The sequence below is a fragment of the Capricornis sumatraensis genome, chromosome 20 (genome assembly GCF_032405125.1).
Source record: "Capricornis sumatraensis isolate serow.1 chromosome 20, serow.2, whole genome shotgun sequence".
NCBI lineage: Eukaryota > Metazoa > Chordata > Mammalia > Artiodactyla > Bovidae > Capricornis > Capricornis sumatraensis.
This window is the reverse complement of record NC_091088.1, coordinates 38,406,707-38,426,286: the sequence shown is the minus strand read 5'-3', so window position 1 is coordinate 38,426,286 and position 19,580 is coordinate 38,406,707. Positions and strand designations below refer to the sequence as shown.

Here is a 19,580-nt window from a genome sequence, read left to right as displayed (position 1 = left end):
GGTTGCTATGCCCTTCTCCAGGGGATCTTTCTGACCCAGTGATTAAACCTGGGTCCCCTGCATTCCAGACTCTTTACTATCTGAGCCACCAGGGAAGCCTCCATCCTAAATAGAAATGCTGAGTACTGCTGAGTGCTAGGTCACTTCATTCATGATCATTTCTTTGTGACCCTATGGACGATAGCCCGCCAGGGGATTCTCCAGGCAAGAATACCGGAGTGGGTTGCCATGCCGTCCTCCAGAGGATCTTCCCAACCCATGGACTGAACCCATGTCGCTTGTCTCCTGCATTGGCAGGCAGGTTCTTTACCATGATCACCACCTGGGAAGCCCTCCTAAATAGAAGGTAGCCCGCAAATAAATAAAATAAGAAGGGAACAATATAGTCAAGTCTACTCTGAACCTGAGACTACCTTCTCAGTTAAAAGAGAGATTTGTTCAGGGATCACCACAAGTGGAGACACTGCTTTTGCTGAAATCAGGACTGAAGGATAATTGAAAAGGTACTTCACTTCCTGATTCATTGTCATTTAAAGGGAATAATAATAACAGTAACTTGTTGGGCCCCTACTGTGTCAGGCATTGCACTAATTGTTCATCTTTACATAGAGTCGGTGTAACAGACATGTGATAGATTTTTTATCATGATGATGTGGACTAACATTTAGTGAACAATTAATTTGTGCCAGAAAATAAAAGTGTGTTTTGCATGTGTTAACTCCTTTGTCCTTACCACCAGAGGTTCCGAAGGGTGTTGTGATGCCTGTCAGATAAGGAAGCAGTCCTGAGTCATGGAGCTGGTGAGGAGTCAAGTCCCAAATGGGAACAGGCAGGACTGCTATTTCCTACCCCAGCAGGGGCTGCGCTTCCTGCCAGGGTCTGTCTAATCCACAGCATGGCCCCCCTGCCCTCTTGCTGCTTGCTGGGTGGCACGCTCCCTTGGTCTGGTTCCTGGCTCTCCCTGAGGTAACCAGACCATCTTGTCAGGGGCTGTGGAATCTGGCTGTGTTTACATGTCTCCCCGAGAGCTAAAGGAAGACTTTGTTTGCCCTCATGGTCTCCTGCTTATGCAGTGTCCTTTTAAAGATGGCTTCATCCTGGTGTCTGGTTTGCCCCATGAAATCACAGACTCAGAGTGACTATAAGGGAGGGAAAGAGCCTCGAGGTCTTCTAGCTCAGTATTTTCCCAACTGTGGTCAGAACTCTGTTGGAAGGAGCTGAGCTGCTTTTAGCTGGGGAACTGATTGCTTCAATTGCAGAATTTTGTAGACTCAGAACAAGAAAGAACCTTATTGACCATCAAGTCCAGTCCAGTGCCCTGGGTCAAAATTTATTGTATAAGTTGCTGGATATGGAATGTGGTTTAAATATTTTAAGAAGTAAGAAATCAGCATGTTCATAGTGTGTGTGTGTGTGTGTGTGTGTGTGTGTGTAACTTACACACTTACAGTATCAGATAACTAAAGATATCAAAGCCCAGAAAACATAAAGAAACCCTGTTTCAAAATTCAGCCTGATTTTCTGTGGCAGGGGCTTCCCAGGTGGCAATAGTGATAAAGAACTAGCCTGCCAATGCAGGAGACACAAGAGGTGTGGGTTTGATCCCTGGGTTGGAAAGATCCCCTGGAGGAGGGCGTGGCCATCTACTCCAGTATTCTTGCTTGCAGAATCCCATGGACAGAGGAGCCTGACAGATTATGTTCCATGGGATCACAAAGACTCAGACACAACGGAAGTGACTTAGCACACACCCAGCACAGTGGAAGACCTCACAGAGCCTCTGATTTGAGTACAGAAAGGCCATTTGCCTGTCACTTCCACATTAATGATCTAATTTCAGTCTAATAAGATGACCACACTCTACGCAACTGTGATAAATGCCATTTTATCTTCAGTTTCAGTTCTTACCATTGAAATTGATAAAAAATGGACTTCACTTGTTATTTGAAGAATCTCTTTTTAAAGATGAAAGAAAGAAATGGACGATGGTGTGTGTGTGTGTATACTTCTGCCTGGGAGGGGAGTCCAGGGGGAATAGCTTAGAAAATGCTTCTTATGAGGATATTAGATTCTTGATATTGGCATGCCATTCTTTAAGAATCTCAAAATTGATGCACACAGTGGAGAATATTATTCTACCAATAAAGTGCAGCAAAGTATAGCTGAAACCTTTTAATGGCCCACTTCCCCTGCCGACCCTGAATGAATCCAGCATACTTAGTGAGGTGTGATAAGGATGCAGAGTGCCCACTAGACTAGCTTGCTGGCTCACATAGCCTCTCTGTGGCCAAATTCATATTTATTCCTGAAGAAAAACTGCAAGTCACCACCCACAGTGGGCCTTCTTTGCACCTGTGCACAGGTGGGACTTTGGTGTTAGGGACTCACTTCTTTATTTATTTTTGATCATTTGTTCAGAAGTTATTTGGGAGCGTTAGTTTGTGCTTCTGTCCACCTGACTTACAATAAAGAAGAAAACATTCAGGCTTCCTGACCTTGTGGAGCTTGTTGACACTTTGAATTTGTACAGCTTGTATCTTCAGAGTAAGTGTCTAAGAGATAAATAACAAAATGGCATTTTCTTTTCCTTAATTTTACATTGCAGAAGGACAGTCCTATTTACTTTTGAGAAGCCTTGTTTTGTTTCCTTCTGAAGAAAGAAACAAATGACCTCAAGAGAGAACCCTCTCCTACTACATCGTACATCAGCCATATTGCTATGGCCCGTGCAGTTTGCTCTCCTTCCAAAGAGAGGTCTTAGACTGTGACTGTTTCTAGCACATAGCAAAAACTCAGAGAGTGTGTGTGGGTGTGTGTGTGTGTGTGTGTGTGTAAAGACCATTTTTGTAAATATAGATGTTTGCAAATAAGTGGCTTTCCTGGCTGTATGGAGGCTGCTCAGATTTGATGACACTACTGTTTCGGGCCTCGGGTCATGGTCAGAGGTCTTTGCTGTTCATCATTTCATTTGGGGGGTGGTGCGTCATCAGTGTCTGTTCTCTCTCTCTCTCTCTGGATACTTCAGTAGCCTAGTAAGGTGATGGAGTAGTCCTTGCTCTTTTTTTTTTCAATCACTGCATTATTTCCCTAAATTGGTGCACTAATTTATGTCTGAAGAAAATAGCTGAATGTCGTGGTTGGATGGATTGCCATAGGTTCAAACTGCTTGTGTCCAAATCATGGCTTTGTTGTTTCGTGACTTTTTGAATAAGGGGCAACTTTATTCAACCTTTCTGTGCCTCAATTCCTCGTTATGAAATAAAATAGCACCTGATGTAGAGGATGGTTATGGGATTAAATTCAACATGACAGCCCAGGACCTGGCACATTGTGAACTCTCAGTAAATGTTAGAAATCTTCTTAGCTGTTTGGATCAAGGTGTGTCTGTGTGCCACCCAGCTCCAGGGGGTGCGGGAGAGCTGAAAGAGTTAGCATCTTGTGTATGTGACTGTAACCACACCCTCGAGTCCTCAGAGATGATTAAATGCTTCACTTGGCATCAGAAGTATTTGGGAAGTATTGATCACACTTTTTCAAACTCAGTACTTGTACAAACACATGGATTTACTGTCAGTCACTAAGGAAGTACCTATTGGTTACCCAGTCTTGTTAATAGCCAATTGCTTACAAAATGATAGTCCATTTTACTGATCTTAACTATTTTAGAAAACAAACTGAACAGCTCCACATAGCTTTTATCAAGGCTGAGTAATTTGGGCCAAGGGAGTGTCTTATTATAGTCCTTAAAAGATTATGAATTTTACCTGTCATTTGACATCAAGTAGGTAAAAAAGCAATAGGTTTTCAGTGGTCTAAAATTTAAAAAACAAACACTTTGATGGTGGTTCTCTATTTCACCTCTACCATTTCTGCATTTCTCCTGTAGGCCAAGTCCTTTAGAGGGTTAGCAGGCTGACCCAGGACAGACAGAAAATGAGCTTTAAGACTTGATTTCTGTCTACTAGGATCTCAAAGCTTTCTTAGATGCAATGTTGGAAGGGGCAGGCAGCCATAATAACAAAGAACTCTACCCATTGGAGAAATCAAGACATAATAGGGTATACTGAGGGAATCTGGATGCCCAAGTCCACAACAGGGAGCAGGGAAAGTTCCACCACAGTTATACCAGCAATGAATGGGAGGGGAATTCAGCTGAGGGAACAGTATGTGTGGGGAGGAATGGAGGTGCATAGCCTGCTGGGAACAGCAGGCCTTACCTGGGCAGGAGGTGAAGCTGGGACAGACCAGGAAGAATTGTGTCAGCTGTGTTGAGCAGTGTGGATGTTTCTTCACCTGGTAGGGAACCATTTACAGTTTAAATATTCTCAAAATCATTACGTAAAGATTGCTGTTTAGGCTTCCCTAGTGGTTCAGTGGTTATGAACCCACCTGCCAGTGCAGGGGACACGGGTTCAATCCCCGGTCTGGGAAGATCCCCATGCCTTAAGGCAAGTAAACTCGTGCACCACAACTCCTGAGGCCTGCTTAGAGCCTGGGAACCACGGTTAATGAAGCACACCCACCCTAGAGCCTGCACTGCACAAGAGAAGCTACCACAACGAGAAGCCTATGAACCACAACGGGAGAGCAGCCTCCACTTGCCACAACTAGAGGAAGCCCTCCAAGCAGCAATGAAGACCCAGTGCAACCAAAAATACAATATTAAGATTGCTGTCCAAGGAAGTTTCTGTTTTGTCACGTACATTACTGTCAAATGTTGAGATATTTGTTCATTCACGACAAGGAGACAAGCTAAATAAACTTCAGAAGAAGGAGCAAATATTGTTCTGGAACAGGTGTGATCACGTGTGCCCTGCTTGCTTTGTTTACCCCAGCAATTCTTTCTACAACTTTTCCAGTTGATCTGGTGGACATCCCCAAGATTCTCCTGAAGCTAGATTATATTTATTTTTATTTGCTTTCCATCTCCTCTTCACCACGGCCCCCCAAACTTAAAAAGTAAAATTGCTGCTATTTTAGGGGAAAATATATATGTATATACTCTCTTGGAAAAAGGCTTTTCATTTTCTTTCTAAGTGCTCCCAGGTTCTATAACAATAGACTCATGTATGATGTGACTTTTATAGTGGATGTGTTTAGCGTTTCCTGTTTCTCTGACATTGTATTCCTTTTTTATTCAGTAGGGAAGTCATGGCGAAGTGGGAAGGCAGATCCTTGGGAGCATGGGAAATGTGGTTTTGAATTCTTATTCTACTGTTAATTAGCTTTGTTATCTTGGGCAAGTTATTTAACTTCTCTGAGGTTTGATTCCTTTCTCTTTTAGGAGGTAGGAGCAGAATAAAACAAGCCCTGCTCAGTGCTGTCGGGAAGATTAATTAATAAGAAAATGCATGTAGAGGCACCAAGGCTATATATATTGGGGGCATGTAGTGGGTACAAGTGACACTGGAGCATCCTCTATTGCAATTGTTAATATGGTAAAGGGTGGAAAGAGAAACTCCATCATTTGGGCAAGAAATAGGGATAAAATGTAGAGTAGCAGGAGGTTTGCTCATATGCTAGGAGACTGTTTGTTTATTCATTTCCCAAAGATATTACAAAGGCTGTGAATATTTATTTAGTTCTGCTCCCAATAGCCCTTCTAATAGGGAATTATTTGGGTACAACGAAAGACATTTGTAAATGCGGCTGATAAGGCTGACACTGGACAAGGAGTGTTTTGTTGGACACAAGAATTCTATTGTCCCTGGCTTCAGTTGTCAAGTGCCCGGGGAACCCAGAATTTATGGTGACAGCACAATGGGCCTTTCAGGGCCCAGCGAAAGAGCTGTGAGATCCTGCTCCCCGGCTTTTCAGGGCTTCTAATCTTTTTATCGGGCCTGGACAATGCCGGATTCAGCTGCTGCCTGCGCCTCCTGACTGTCCATTGGCCGTCAGGTATTGTGCGGTAATTACCATGGTGACAATGGGCCCTCTCTACGCCAGTCCATCGGTGCTTTGGAAAATGGCGAAGGTTGTCACTTTGTATTAGGTGCCTCTAAAGGCATGGCTTACTTAGAAAAACTACCAAAGAGAAATCAAGATAATCGTGTTAAGAGTTTGATTTAAAGGGCCACTGTGTCAAATCCATTTGGAGCCCAGGAACTCTTTATGGATGTTTCCTTGTAATTACAGCCAGACGTTGGGCGTCATCCTGCACAAGCAGCAAGTAGCCAGCCATGGCGAGTTTGCAGGGAGCCCCGAGCTGTGGGCAGCTGGCAGCCCTTAACGTCTCACGGAAGCAGAGGTCTAAGCTGAGCCTTTGAACTCTGAGGGGTCCCTGAACTTCTCTGAGAATTCAGTTTCCTCATCTGAAAAGTAATGGAGTGAAAAATGCTTATGGATGAATATTATATATTCAATGAGTATGTATTAATATATGCAAATATAGTCCCATACAGATGTGAGAGTTGGACCATAAAGAAGGCTGAGAGCTGAAGAAGTGATGTGTTTGAATTATGGTGCGGGAGAAGACTCTTTAGAGTCCCTTGGACAGCAAGGAGATCAAACCCGTCAATTCTAAAGGAAATCAACCCTGAATATTCATTGGAAGCACTGATGCTTAAGCCAAAGCTCCAAGACATTGGCCACCTGATTCAAAGAACAGACACAGTGGGGAAAAACCCTGATGCTGGCAAAGTTTGAGGGAAAGAGGAGAAGGGGGCAACAGAGAAGGAGATGGTTGGATGGCATCACCGACTCAATGGACATAAGTTTGGGCATACTGCAGGAGATAGTGAAGGACAGGGAAGCCTGGTGTGCTGCAGTCCGTGGGGTTGCAAAGAAGCAGACATAATTTAGCAACTGAACAACAACAACAAATATATGAAGGTTATCCACCTACCATGCTGCTGCTGCGTCGCTTCAGTCGTGTCCGACTCTGTGTAACCTCATAGACGGCAGCCCACGAGGCTCCCCCGTCCCTGGGATTCTCCAGGCAAGAACACTGGAGTGGGTTGCCATTTCCTTCTCCAATGCATGAAAGTGAAAAGTGAAAGTGAAGTCTCTCAGTCGTGTCTGACTCTTAGCGACTCCATGGACTGCAGCCTACCAGGCTCCTCCGTCCATGGGATTTTCCAGGCAAGAGTACTGGAGTGCGTTGCCATTGCCTTCTCTGATCCACCTACCATATATTTGCTCTGTAAATAGCAAATATATAATAAAAGGTAAAGCTTTTTAATCATACACAATTGAAAAAGCGTAACCTACATGTTTTTGTAATTGCAGCTACTAATTATCAAGTGTCTATTCTAAGTGAGGTATTTATTCTCACTATTCGTTACAATAATCAACAATCCCACAAAAGTTATTGATATTCCCATTTTATAATGAAGAAACTGAGGCTCAAAGAGTTCTTGCCAAAGTCAAATTAGCTTGGAAGAGGCAAAGCCTGGATTTTAAGTCCTGTCCCCTCACATTTAATAACTTACTTCTTCCCTCATTTTTTTTTTTAAATCATAATCTGCAAACCTGTCTGTCTTACAAAATACGCTTCATCATGTGGCTTTGGAACTTGGGTGATAACAGGAAAGAAAAACACTCAGTGCTGAGTATTGCTTTGGTTTATTCATCCCTTCCACAATGTCAGGAACATGTGACCCCCGTACAAGGAAGTAGCCCCCATCTACAGACACCCAGTCTCAGCTTCCTCTGCCCCTGCTCCTGCCTGAAGAGCAGGAACACACAGCAGTGTCAGCAGCACAGCTTGGCATTCCTAGACCAACAGGAAAGGGTATGGCCTTTGCTTGAATTCTTTGCCCAATAAAAATTTCAAGAAGCTGATATTTTATTTATTCAATAATAATATATTTAATCATAGTTCGTATTACTCAGTTCCATACCAAAATATCTCAGATTCCCTATGGTGTTGTTATACCAAAAAGTAGAAATGAGCGATCACCTTTCAGAGGAACAGGCATGATTTACCCCGGCAAGTAGGTCTTGTCATGGATTCTTAAAGCTGGCGGGAAAGGAATGGATTTTTTTTAGCGATTTGATCTGTTGCTTCATGGCACTATATGTTTGGGTGTTTACCTCTCAGCCTCAGTTTTTTCACCTATGAAATGGAGCTGTCACTCTCTCCTTGGGCAACACTCCCCGACTGAGTGGCAGTTCTTTCCCTTTTATACCCATCACTGCTGTGGCATACTTATACACACAGTAAGTGACTTGAGGATCCTGAAGCAGGCGCTGATGGAGTACGTAGAGTGGAGACTGATATAATCTAATTCATGTATATTTTCAGTGCTTACCCTCCCCCACAGCACTATATGTTGCTGTTGGTGTTGGTGGGGTGCTGTTGACAATGATCCAGGAATACACCTGGCCTGGCTGAGTCCACATTCTAGAAGAAGACCCACACGTGGAGAGCTAGGAGCCGGGCGTTTGATCTGGAGCAGAAACCTTACGAGAGGGATGGCAATTTGACTCAGGGGTCAGAGGGGAGGATGTGGCCCTGTGTGTACCAAGCCTTCCATACAGTCAGAGTGCAGCAAAGGAAATTTGCCTCCACCGCTGAGTTTCCTCCTTGATTTTGATACCCTTGCCAAGTATGTTCTCCATCCCACTTCACACCCTTGGCTTTGTGGATTTCTCTTTCCTGTTTCTCAGTCTGTCTGAACTAGTAGATGGCCTGGAGAGTCTGATTCTAAGAGGCTCAGTAGTGTGGGTGGCCAAGCACGGCAATGGGAGGGGCTGGTAGAGGGCAGGGCAGTAGGTGAAGACAGCCCATGATGGTACCCAGGGCTTGGGGAGACTAAAGGACCGTGCCCTGAGAGTAGGTAGGAGTGGGTGCTGCAGCGCTGGGTTGTATTTCCCTGTCACAAAAGGGAACACATGATTCCAGGTCTTGGAGAGTCATTAGATGTGAGGGGCAGGCAGGGGAATGAACATTCCAACCCAGAACACCAACAGTGCAAAAAGAGAACATCTGTAGTACACTGCCCAGCTCTCTCAGACCCAGTGAGCTCTTTTTTTATTCCCCATCAACTCTGAAAAAGTACAAAAACAACTTAGGTTTTTTTCTGTTCATTTTTTTCTCTAAGAAACACAGTGTAATTATATACCAACATTGTCCATAGAACCTAAATCCCCTCTTTCTCAAAAGTTTGCAGTAATCAGAATTCATAGACAACTTACCCATTTATTTTTGCTTTCCTTCCAAAGCTCTTAGTGTGGGCTTTTGGTGAGAGGAGTTTTATAAGAGATGTTTTACACGGAAGAGCCCTGGAGAAGGAAACGGCAACCTACTCCAGTATTCTTGCCTGCAGAATCTCTTAGACAGAGGAGCCTGGTGGGCTACAGTCCATGGGGTCACAAAGAGTCGAACACGACTGAGCGACTAACACTAGAGAATGCAAGGCAAAGTGGGAGTTCAATTCATTTTTATAGATTTGACAACTAAAGTTTTAAAAACACACTGGCTACAGGTATAGACGTGTCATGAACTGATTGGAGACAGCAGAAGGAAAACAGAGGAAACACAGGCTCTGAAGTCAGTGCTGCTGGATTCTGATCCCACTGTGGGTGTTATGGGCTAGATGCCCAGGGCAAAAGTTTGATCTTTTTAGGGGTTGGGGTGAGATACCTCGATGGGTTCATGCTACCCAGAGTGGATATATGCATTTAAAGAGACTACATTGGTAAGGACAGTATCAAATGCCTGTTCCATCCCTGTTCATGGTGTTCTATTTATCCATTTCTGGGTAACATACCATACCCAAATTTAGTGTCTTATAACAACTGTCTATCCTTACCTCTTACAACTGAGTGAACTCATCTGGGCAGTTGTTGCTTGGGGTCTCATGGTGTAAAGTCGGATGGCTGGAGTCACGTGAAGTTCCAGGTGGGTTGGATGTCTAAGATGGCATCTTCACTCACCGCTAGACTCTTCAGCTTAGATGCCCACAGCAGCTGGGGATGGCTGGGCGTCTCTCTAGCTATCTGTGCAGCTTCTCCACATGGCTAGCTGGAGCTTCCTCTCAGTATGGGGATCTAGAGCATTCAGACTCCAGACATGGCAGCTGACTCCTCCCAGAGCAACCTTTCTAAGAACACAAGACAGGTTACCAGGTGTTTAGGACTCAGCTTCTGAAATCAAATATTAATAGTATCTCTTTTGCTATGTTTCATTGGCTCAGTTCAGTTCACTTGTGTCCTACTCTTTGCAACCCCATGGACTGCAGCATGCCAGGCCTCTTTGTCCATCACCAACTCCCCAGAGCTTACTCAAACTCAAGTCCATTAAGTCAGTGATGCCATCCAACCATCTCATCCTCTGTCCAACCCCTTCTCCTCCTGCCTTCAATCTTTCCCAGCATCAGGGTCTTTTCAAATGAGTCAATTCTTCCCATCAGGTGACCAAAGTATTAGAGTTTCAGCTTCAGCATCATCCCTCCAATGAATATTCAAGACTGACTTCCTTCAGGATGGACTGGCTGGTTCTACTTGCTGTCCAAGGGACTCTCAAGAATCTTCTCCAACACCACAGTTCAAAAGCATCAATTCTTTGGTGCTCAGCTTTGTTTATAGTCCAACTCTCACATCCATACATGACTACTGGAAAAACCATTGCTTTGACTAGATGGACCTTTGTTGGCAAAAAGTAATGTCTCTGCTTTTTAATATGCTGTCTAGGTTGGTCATAACTTTTCTTCCAAGGAGTAAGTGTCTTTTAATTTCATGGTTGCAGTCACCATCTGCAGTGATTTTGGAGACAGAAAAAAAAAAAAAAAGGTCTGTCACTGTTTCCACTGTTTAGTGATGGGACCAGATGCCATGATCTTAGTTTTCTGAATGTTGAGTTTTAACCCAACTTTTTCACTCTCCTCTTTCACTTTCATCAAGAAACTCTTTAGTTCTTCTTCGCTTTCTGCCATAAGTGTGGTGTCATCTGCATATCTGAGGTTATTGATATTTCACTGGTTACCCCAGGGCAATTTAGAGTCACATGGAAGGGGATCACAGAAGGGTATGGCTCTCTGGGCATGTGATTCATCCAGGGAGGGCTGTTGGAGAGTAGCTATGACATGGTTGCGAGTTGGGTCCTTCCTCTGGGGTTATGAACAGGTCCTTCCCCTTGGCTTTTTCTCCATGACTCCATGTACATCTGGGAATAACCCCAGCCCTGCTCCATCACTGACATCCTGGAAATAGCACACATGGCAGGAGCCAAAGGAGATACGGGTTCTATCCCTGGGTTGGGAACATCCCCTGGAGGAGGGCATGGCAACCCACTCTAGTATTCTTGCCTGGACAAGCCCATGAACAGAGGAACCTGGTGGGCTACAGTCCATGGGGTTGCAGAGTCTGACGGACTGAGTACGCACGCACAGGACAGTCCTACTGTTCTTGCTACAGTCACCAAATTAAGGTGCCGTGAACAGATTTCAGTAGATGTACAGCCCACCCTCAGCCCTGTGCAGATGCGGTTCCCATATTGCTGTTGCCTCTGTTGTTTTGGAGAAGGCATTGCATGTGAAGAGTTGATAGGTAGAGCCAAGATGAAACAAGGAAAAGCGGGTCTGGCAAAATGAAGGACAATAAAGTCAAAGTGGGCGTCCCTGATGGCTCAGATGGTAAAGAAACCACCTGCAATGCAGGAGACCCCAGATTTGATCCCTGGGTCGGCATGATCCCCTGGAGAAGGGCATGGCAACCCACTCCAGTATTCTTGCCTGGAGAATCCCCATGGAAAGAGGATCCTGGCTGTCTGCAGTTTATGGGGTTGCAAAAAAGTCAGACACGACTGTGGGACGGATATAACGTCAAAGTAAGAAGCTGTTTAAGCCCTTAGCGCAGCCTGAGTTGATCCTCGAAAGTAGATGTTCTAGAGAGGAAGGACATTCAAGAACTCCTTTCTGCTGTCGTGTTCGGGAAGTTATGCCAGCGGCACCTTCCTTGGTTCAGTGCCTTGGTTTTTTGAAGATGGCAGCTGTTCAGACACTCCATATTCCTCTCTTCATTCATTCAGCAAATATACATGGAACAGCTGCTCTGGGCTAGGAAAAGTGGTAGACACTTCGGGAGATATGAAGATGAATCAGACAAGCATCCAGGCAGAACACAGCCCCCACACACAGAAACTCCAGAATGTGATGTGGAGCAGGAGGGGGAACACAGAGGAATGTAGTCCTGATAAAGAATTGCAGCTCTGTCAGCGCAGCGCTCTGCTCTGCCAGCGCGGGGATGACATCTCCTATCACGACCGCCACCGCTGTCACCCTTTGCCCTTGAGTCTGTCACTCCACCAGGATTTGACAGCACCAGGATGGTGCTTCTCTCTTTAGAAGGGAGGAAACTGGCTTTGGAGGCCAGTAAAATGCGGATTCTATCAGCAACTGACTCTACGATTTCCTATCTCCCCCACAGGTTTGTTGTTAGTGCTAGAGCAAATACGTGTAAAGCCTGTAGCATAGTATAAGACTTTGGCTATATGACTGCTTTTATCTTTGTTATCAAAGAACTGAATGCATAACGTTCATCAAACCATCCTGTGGTACCTCTACATTCATGACAAGTTTTTCCCACTTTGCACACCATTGTGGTCATTTATTTACATCTCTCACTTTATACAGGGACCCTTATTGTCAAAGAGAAAAGTGTGTCCTATGCAACTGTGTACCCCCAGTGTTTAGGAGAGTATCATTCTGTTGATTCATGTCACCTCCAGGTTACTAATGATCCTTTCACTTTTTGCAGAAATCGCTGTATTTTCGGCTCAGAGGTCTCCTGACGATCCTTCCACTTGCCATTTGTTGAATGACCAATCAGATGGGTGGAGTTTTGTGTTACAGAAACTGGCAGCAAGTATCCAATGGGTGAAGAAGGTAAGATGGACCAGCATTACTGAGTGTATCAAATGTTACTCTATTTGCAGGGACAGAAATGATGGTTTCCAGGCCCATCCCACAAATGTGCCTGCCCTCACAGATCCCAAGTAGAATTTGACAGGGCAGTAATCCTGGGCTTTGAGGAATGTGATTATTCCTGTTATTATTGGGTTATCTTTATGGAGCACCTATTATGTCCCTGTTCAAAGATGATGATAGTTTTTTGTTTGGGGTGTTTTTCTTTTTGGACCATAGAAGATTCATAGGAGATAGAAGGAACTAAAGGGGTTACATAATTCCTTAGCAAAAACTTGGCTGGAGAGACTAACACGACTACCATGTTGTTCTTTATCCCCTTTTCTTCTTTTGAAAGAATTCTTTAAATGTGTACCAGGTGGCTTACCTCCCGCAAGGAAAAGACATTGCTAGGAGGCTGAATCTTTGAGCTCTCAAAAGACAGAGCTCTAGATCCTAAGCTGGGAGACTGACTTCAGCTCCAAACCTGGCTCCATCGTTCACTGTCTGTGCCCCTGGGTTAACAAACTCTTCTCAGGGCCACGAAGGTGGTTGAGTCCAGAGTAACTAATGGTCCATAAGTTTTCAGATTCTATGGGTACATTCACCTCCTTTATCAGCTCACTAGTAACTGAAGCTATTTTTATAGGATGTTGAAATATTCAGATGAAACTTGAAGAATTAATTCTAGCAGCATAACTTGCCACACGGTACTGTCTTAGACTCACCCTTGCATGTGTCCATGTGAGATGACACTCATCTCATCGTGAGTGTCCACCAAGTGACTTAGATGAAGAGGCCAAATGCAAGTCATGATCTTTCCCCCCTAAACCTTTACCTTGTCCTGTGTGCCACATTTCAGTGCCAGCATCAAAATTCACTGAATCTGAAACATGAGTGCATCCTATATACCTCTTATCTCCAAGAGTAATTGATTCCAATTGGTTTACTCTCTGATTATCTCTGAAACACTTTATTCTCTCTACCCACACTGCCACCATCAAATGCAAGCCAGAATCCCTTTCTCCAAGATTCTGCTGCAGTTGCCACCTAACAGATCTTTATGCCTCTAGAGTTACTTTTCCCTCTGCCAACTCCAGCGTGATCCATCTTTCATACATATCCTGAACAGTGTCCCTAAATCCAGATAGTATGTTACTTTGCTACTAATCCTTTCACTTTGAGGCATCTGAATTCCTTCTCAAGCTTTCAGGACCCTCTAGTAATGGGCCCAGTGTTCTGCTGTTTAGACCCCCACTCAGCTGTTGTCTCTGCACACCTGGCCTTCACTGTACTCATCCACTCTATGTCTACTCCAAGGCACGACCTTTATTTCACAGAGCCCAGTGATCTCCCTTTCCTCACAAGCTACCTTTCACTCATTTTATACCTTTGCTTGCACCTCACTACCTCTAAGGATTTCTTTCTGATTGCTGAAGACTGAGGTATGGGTGTCTCCCGGGCTTTAGTCATCAAGATTATACCATTTACTGTGATTCCCACATGGGTTGTAATTGTCTGTTTAGGTGTCTGTCTTCCTTGTCAGACCTGGAGGTTCTTGAGGATTGGCTTTATTTTGGGACCACCGGGTTCCTGGTTGTAAGCACTATTCTGGCCCCAAGTAGGTTCTCAATAAATATTTACTAAACATATGAATAGAGACTTTAAGATAAGAAAGGGGCCCTGATGTTACCACACAGAGAAAAGTCACAACACTGGCAGCTAACAGGTATTGAGTGCTTATGCTATGTCAGGAACATAAGGTCTTTAAAGGTATCATTTCCCTTAATCTTTGCAAAAACCTACTGTGATAGGCACTATTAATATCTAAGATTTTATAAATGAGAAAACTGAATTTTAGAAAAGATAAGTAACTTGCCTATGGCCATATTGCCATACTTTTTTTTTAATCTTCGGAAGTTTGACTTTAGCCAGAGCTTTTATCTTTGCGCACTCCTCTCTTTTGTTTTCCCCATGAGTGAATCTGGTCCATTATGGACAAAAGACATGTCCTCTATGGCAGGCTGAAGACTTTTTCTGCAGCCGACACAAGCTGTTTTTACTTAGATGGTCAGCCCCTGTGACTGGGACGTGTAAATCTTTGGTGATTTTCCAGATGTTTTTCACTCATGTTTTAATGTGGGTTTGTTTGGGGACAAAATTTCAATTTGGGGAGCCCTCCCCCATCTGCTTCTCTCACGTTCTGGTCGACATTTGTCATGGGAGTAAACCACTGAATGAAAACACTCTTAGTGGAAGCAGGGCCATACTTCGCTGCAAATGTACCAATATGATTTGGAAATTACGTGGCTGGCTTCTCTCACATTAGCATATTTTGCTCTGAAGCCTGGCTCAGCAGAGGAAACGCATCCCTCCTGTGGAAATGCCTGTGAATGACGATCATCTCATTTCTGCCAAGCCAAATAGGTCTCTTCATTTCAGCAGCCCTTCGAATTTTTCAATAGGACATGCAACTGACATTTCCTATTTTTCTTGATAATACTGACAATTAGAATGAAGTATCAGTGGAACAGAGTCAGAAGTTAAATAGAAAGTACTTCAATTTAATTTATCTTCTAGGAAATTGTTTAGGTTTTTTTCTTCCACTTTGAAATTAAGAATAGCTTGTTTCTAAGCGTTCCGCATCGCTTTTATTCCAAGGAGAGGAAGGTAAACTATTCTGATGTTTGCAGCACCCTTAAAAAAACACAGCATGGTACAGATGGAACAGTCCTTAACAGTCCTTTGATCTTTCAGAACAATCTTCTTGTTTTAGACAGAGGATTTTTTTTTTTTTTTAAGCCTAGAGAGAGGAAAGGGTTTATTCATGATCATACTATAAGGTTTTGGAAGAACAAAATGAAACTAACCTACAACTTTGGCTCAAGACTCAGATTCTTGATCCTCAATCTGTTCATGATGCCAGCATTACTTAAACAGGTGCCTATGATGTACGGGGACACCGGCAGGGATAAAGTAGCTTTCATTTTCTTCAAGGAGCTTATAGTCAAGGAGCTCTGTATAAAGTACCCAGAATCCTAATAGGAAAAGAGGGATATGGGGATTGCATAGAGAGAGAGAAACACGTTTTACAAATGGTGGTGAAATGGTTTGGACTTACAGGATCAGCTCTCCAGCTGACTTCTAGGGAAATCCACTTGAACTTCTGTTCTTGGTACATCTGACTGACTTAGGCATCTTCCCAGAGCAGGGGAGGGGTGACCTAAGCAGCTACAGGACAGAGCTTCCCGGCCGTGCTATTTCACTGAGCTTTTAGTAGGGCAGTGGGGCACAGATAGAATGTCTTAAAGTGAAAAATAATTGCTCTTAGACTCATGAAAAGTGTACACACATTGAGACCCTCCTGACTGATTACTCAGCAGGGGCTGTTCTGTCACAGGTCACTGATTCTCTTTCATTTGCATAAAAATCTTGAAAAGCTGCTTGGAGTGGGGGCAACTCACCTGTGCTGGAGCATCCTCCAGGCTCTGCACTGTCCCTGACAGTTTGAAATGTTGGCAGCCTGCCTCCTAACCCCCTCTGCCTGCTGGGTCTGTCTGTGAAGGCATTTCCTATTTTGGGATGTAGGCCACTGTGGAGAAAGAGGCCAAGTTTCTGTCTGTGGCTGGTGCCATGAGAATCATAAACAGACAGTCAGTTCACTTGCTGACTCCTTTGCAGATCTTCAGTGTGTATCGTGTGACTGTCATTGACGTGATCAACCAAGAGTTAGGAAGCTCCCGTGTGCCAGACAGTGGAAATGTCCTACCTTTGCCAGAATCAGTACTGGAAGGACAAACTTCAACTGAGGTTGTGATTCTCTGATCTTGCTTTATTTTAGGACTGATGAATACAATGCAGAGACCTTCCTGATCAGAACAGTGAGAGCTGATCAGTGAGATGCCCGTATGCAAACACTGGGCTACGTGATTTACGTTCATTGTCTGTGTGACATCACCAGTGCTTTGGTATGTGCCGTCGTCCTGCTTCTTTTATGATGAGGATGCTGAGGTTCGGAGAGCTTAATGAACTTGTCGAGGGCCATACAGTGAACTCTGTGGAGAGTCGGGGCCTCCACGCCCCCGTGCAGTACCGTAGTGCCCCCAGTGTGTCTCTTCTGAGTCTTTGGTATCGTGCTTTCTGATCTTAACCAAATTGGAGGGTGGGGTTCTATTACAGTTCTTTTGGTGGTCATGTCCTAAATCTCCATGTGGGCCAAGTGCTTCTGGCTAATACAGCAGCATGCTGCTGAATGTGTGTACTGAGTGAGAGACAACCCATGGGGAGAGGAAAAAAGAATCCCAAATGTGTTCATTCATAAATCATCTCTTGGAAAGCATTCCTGTTTTAGGCCATGGACTAGGTGCAGCTACAACAAATGAACCCGATGCGTGTGTATCTACACAACAGTTGTATCAAAGCCATGTCTTTAAAGAGCACCCCTTCTTCTGATGGAGACAAGCCAGCAGACAATAACCATGTGTAGAGCGTTTTGGAGGTAGCTCCATGGGTTTGTAGGAGCACAGATAGAGGAAATCAGCAAAGGCTTCAGGGGAGAGATGACTTGTGGGCTGAGCTACGAAGCATAAGTCAGGATTTACCACGAGACAATCACGAAGGATTTTTTAAACAAACAGAACAGTGCAGAGGTTCTTGAGCCAAAATTGTCATGACTAGGTGGTTTGTTTATATATATAGTAAAAGTGGAAGTCGCTCAGTCATGTCCAACTCTTTGCAACCTCATGAGCTATACAGTCCATGGAATTCTCCAGGCCAAAATACTGGAGTGGGTAGCCTAACCCTTCTCCAGCAGATGTCCTGACCCAGGAATCAAACCCAGGGGTCTCCTGCATTGCAGGTGGATTCTTTACCAACTGAGCTATCAGGGAAGCCCAACTGTGTACATATATACATGCCTATGTATATATATATATATATATATATACACACACACTCAAAGATACATATATATGAAGATATATAAATATAAATAGACAAGACAGTTACAAAGTCTATAGAAAATTAAGTATCCTCCAATCCTATCTTCTAGTCCCTCCCTCCTTTTGTGGAGGCAACTCCTAGTTTCAGTTCTCTATGTGACCGTTCAGAGAGTTTCCAAGTAGTCATGAAGCTACAACCACACCCGCCCATGTACTTGTTTCCTGTGCATTTGTATACGCTGGCAGCACCCAGCTGTAAGCACTAGTATGTACACTGTTCTGCACTTTATATATTTTGATAAAAAAAGAGAACTTTAAATAGTCCCTCTTGTTTTTGTTGCTTGTTCTCTGATTTTAAACTATTTTTAAGTTTAAAAACATTTCAAACCTACAGAAAAGCTGCAAAAATATTATAGTACAATTAATTCCTATAAATCTTTCATCTAGAGTCATTGATTTAAAAAAAAAATCATATTACTCACATTCCATGCAACAACTGTATGAATTTAATGCCTGACCGAGATACAGCTTGGACATCAGTTACCCAGACACCTAGGTGAGCTTCCTATCTCCCCTCAGCACTTATTTAGTAAGATGACCAAGATGTACTTGAAACCAAGAACACATTCCTGTCTGTGTCCTTTTCCCTGAGATTCCAGAAACAGCAAATGCACCCTCAGGATGGAGACAGCAGGAAGGGCCCTTCTTTTGGCCATGGACTGCCCATCTGATGCTCATCTTTAGGAAAAGATCAGTTCCCGTCTCACTGAGCACTGGATTCTCTGCCAGGTGACCGCACTCTCTACACACTTGCCTTCAGGACCCAGGGATCCAGGATGGGAGCAGACAGTCCCATTGAAATCTAATCACTTCATTTCCGACAACCAGTCATTTAGATAGTGTGACTTTTCTTTTTTGCTTGTCGGCGTCAACACTGCAGCTCAAAGGCTGGTGTAGGATTCCCTCCTTTCAAAGATCAAAGCGCTTGAGCTGCTCAGGTTTATCTGTGCATTTCCTCTGTGCATTTCATGGCAAGAAATAGTTTGTACTCCATGTGAGAGGGACTTTGAATACTGTGACAGACGGTAAGTAATCCAAGAAGACAGAGTGATATATGGCTTTGCAGTCAAGTGCTCTGGGCCCAGGGGGATTATTTTCAGGGATTCATTCATTCTCTCATCAAATAATTCTTGAAAGACACCGTGACATTCTTTCATGCTTTGCAAGACCTAGGCATGCTGTGTGCAGGCCAGGCGCTCATTGTCTGTAGGGTGATAGATGAATCTGGCCTGAAGAAAACAGGTGAACCTGAGAGGGATGGGGTGGAATCTCCAGGGAATGACTTCCTGGCCATTCAGTAACTGATTCATTCATACATCAGACACATTTACTGACTGTTTGTTGTTGTTCAGTTGCTCAATCATGTCCGGCTCTTTTGTGACCCCATGGACTATAGCCCGCCAGACTCCTCTGTCCATGGGATTTTCCAGGCAAGAATACTGGAGTGGGTAGCCATTTCCTCCTTCAGGAGATCTTCCTGACCCAGGGATTGAACCTGCGTCTCCTGCATTGGCAGGTGGATTCTTTACCACTGAGCCCCCCGGGAAGCCCTGTGCTAAATCTACACATGCGTCTGTGAGTCACTGCACTTCCTGTTCTCATGGAATCATGTACCAGTGATGGGGCTCCCCGACCCCATTCTAAATCTACCTGTTTCCTTCAGTTGGGTCCATTAGGAAGGTTCAGCTGCTTCCAGAATGTTTCAGGACAAAAATCAGGCCACTGCCCCAACAGC

The 19,580-nt window shown here is 44.1% G+C and overlaps 1 protein-coding gene across 1 annotated transcript in view; it reads left to right on the top strand.

The window, feature by feature from the left end:
* The window catches only part of CDH11 (cadherin 11), a 152,018-nt gene that overhangs the window by 51,963 nt on the left and 80,475 nt on the right, over positions 1 to 19,580 (top strand). Inside the window, exon 2 of the mRNA XM_068993399.1 lies at positions 12,700 to 12,827. The gene's annotated coding sequence lies outside the window, so the exon portion shown is untranslated. The remainder of the gene's footprint in view (positions 1 to 12,699; positions 12,828 to 19,580) is intronic.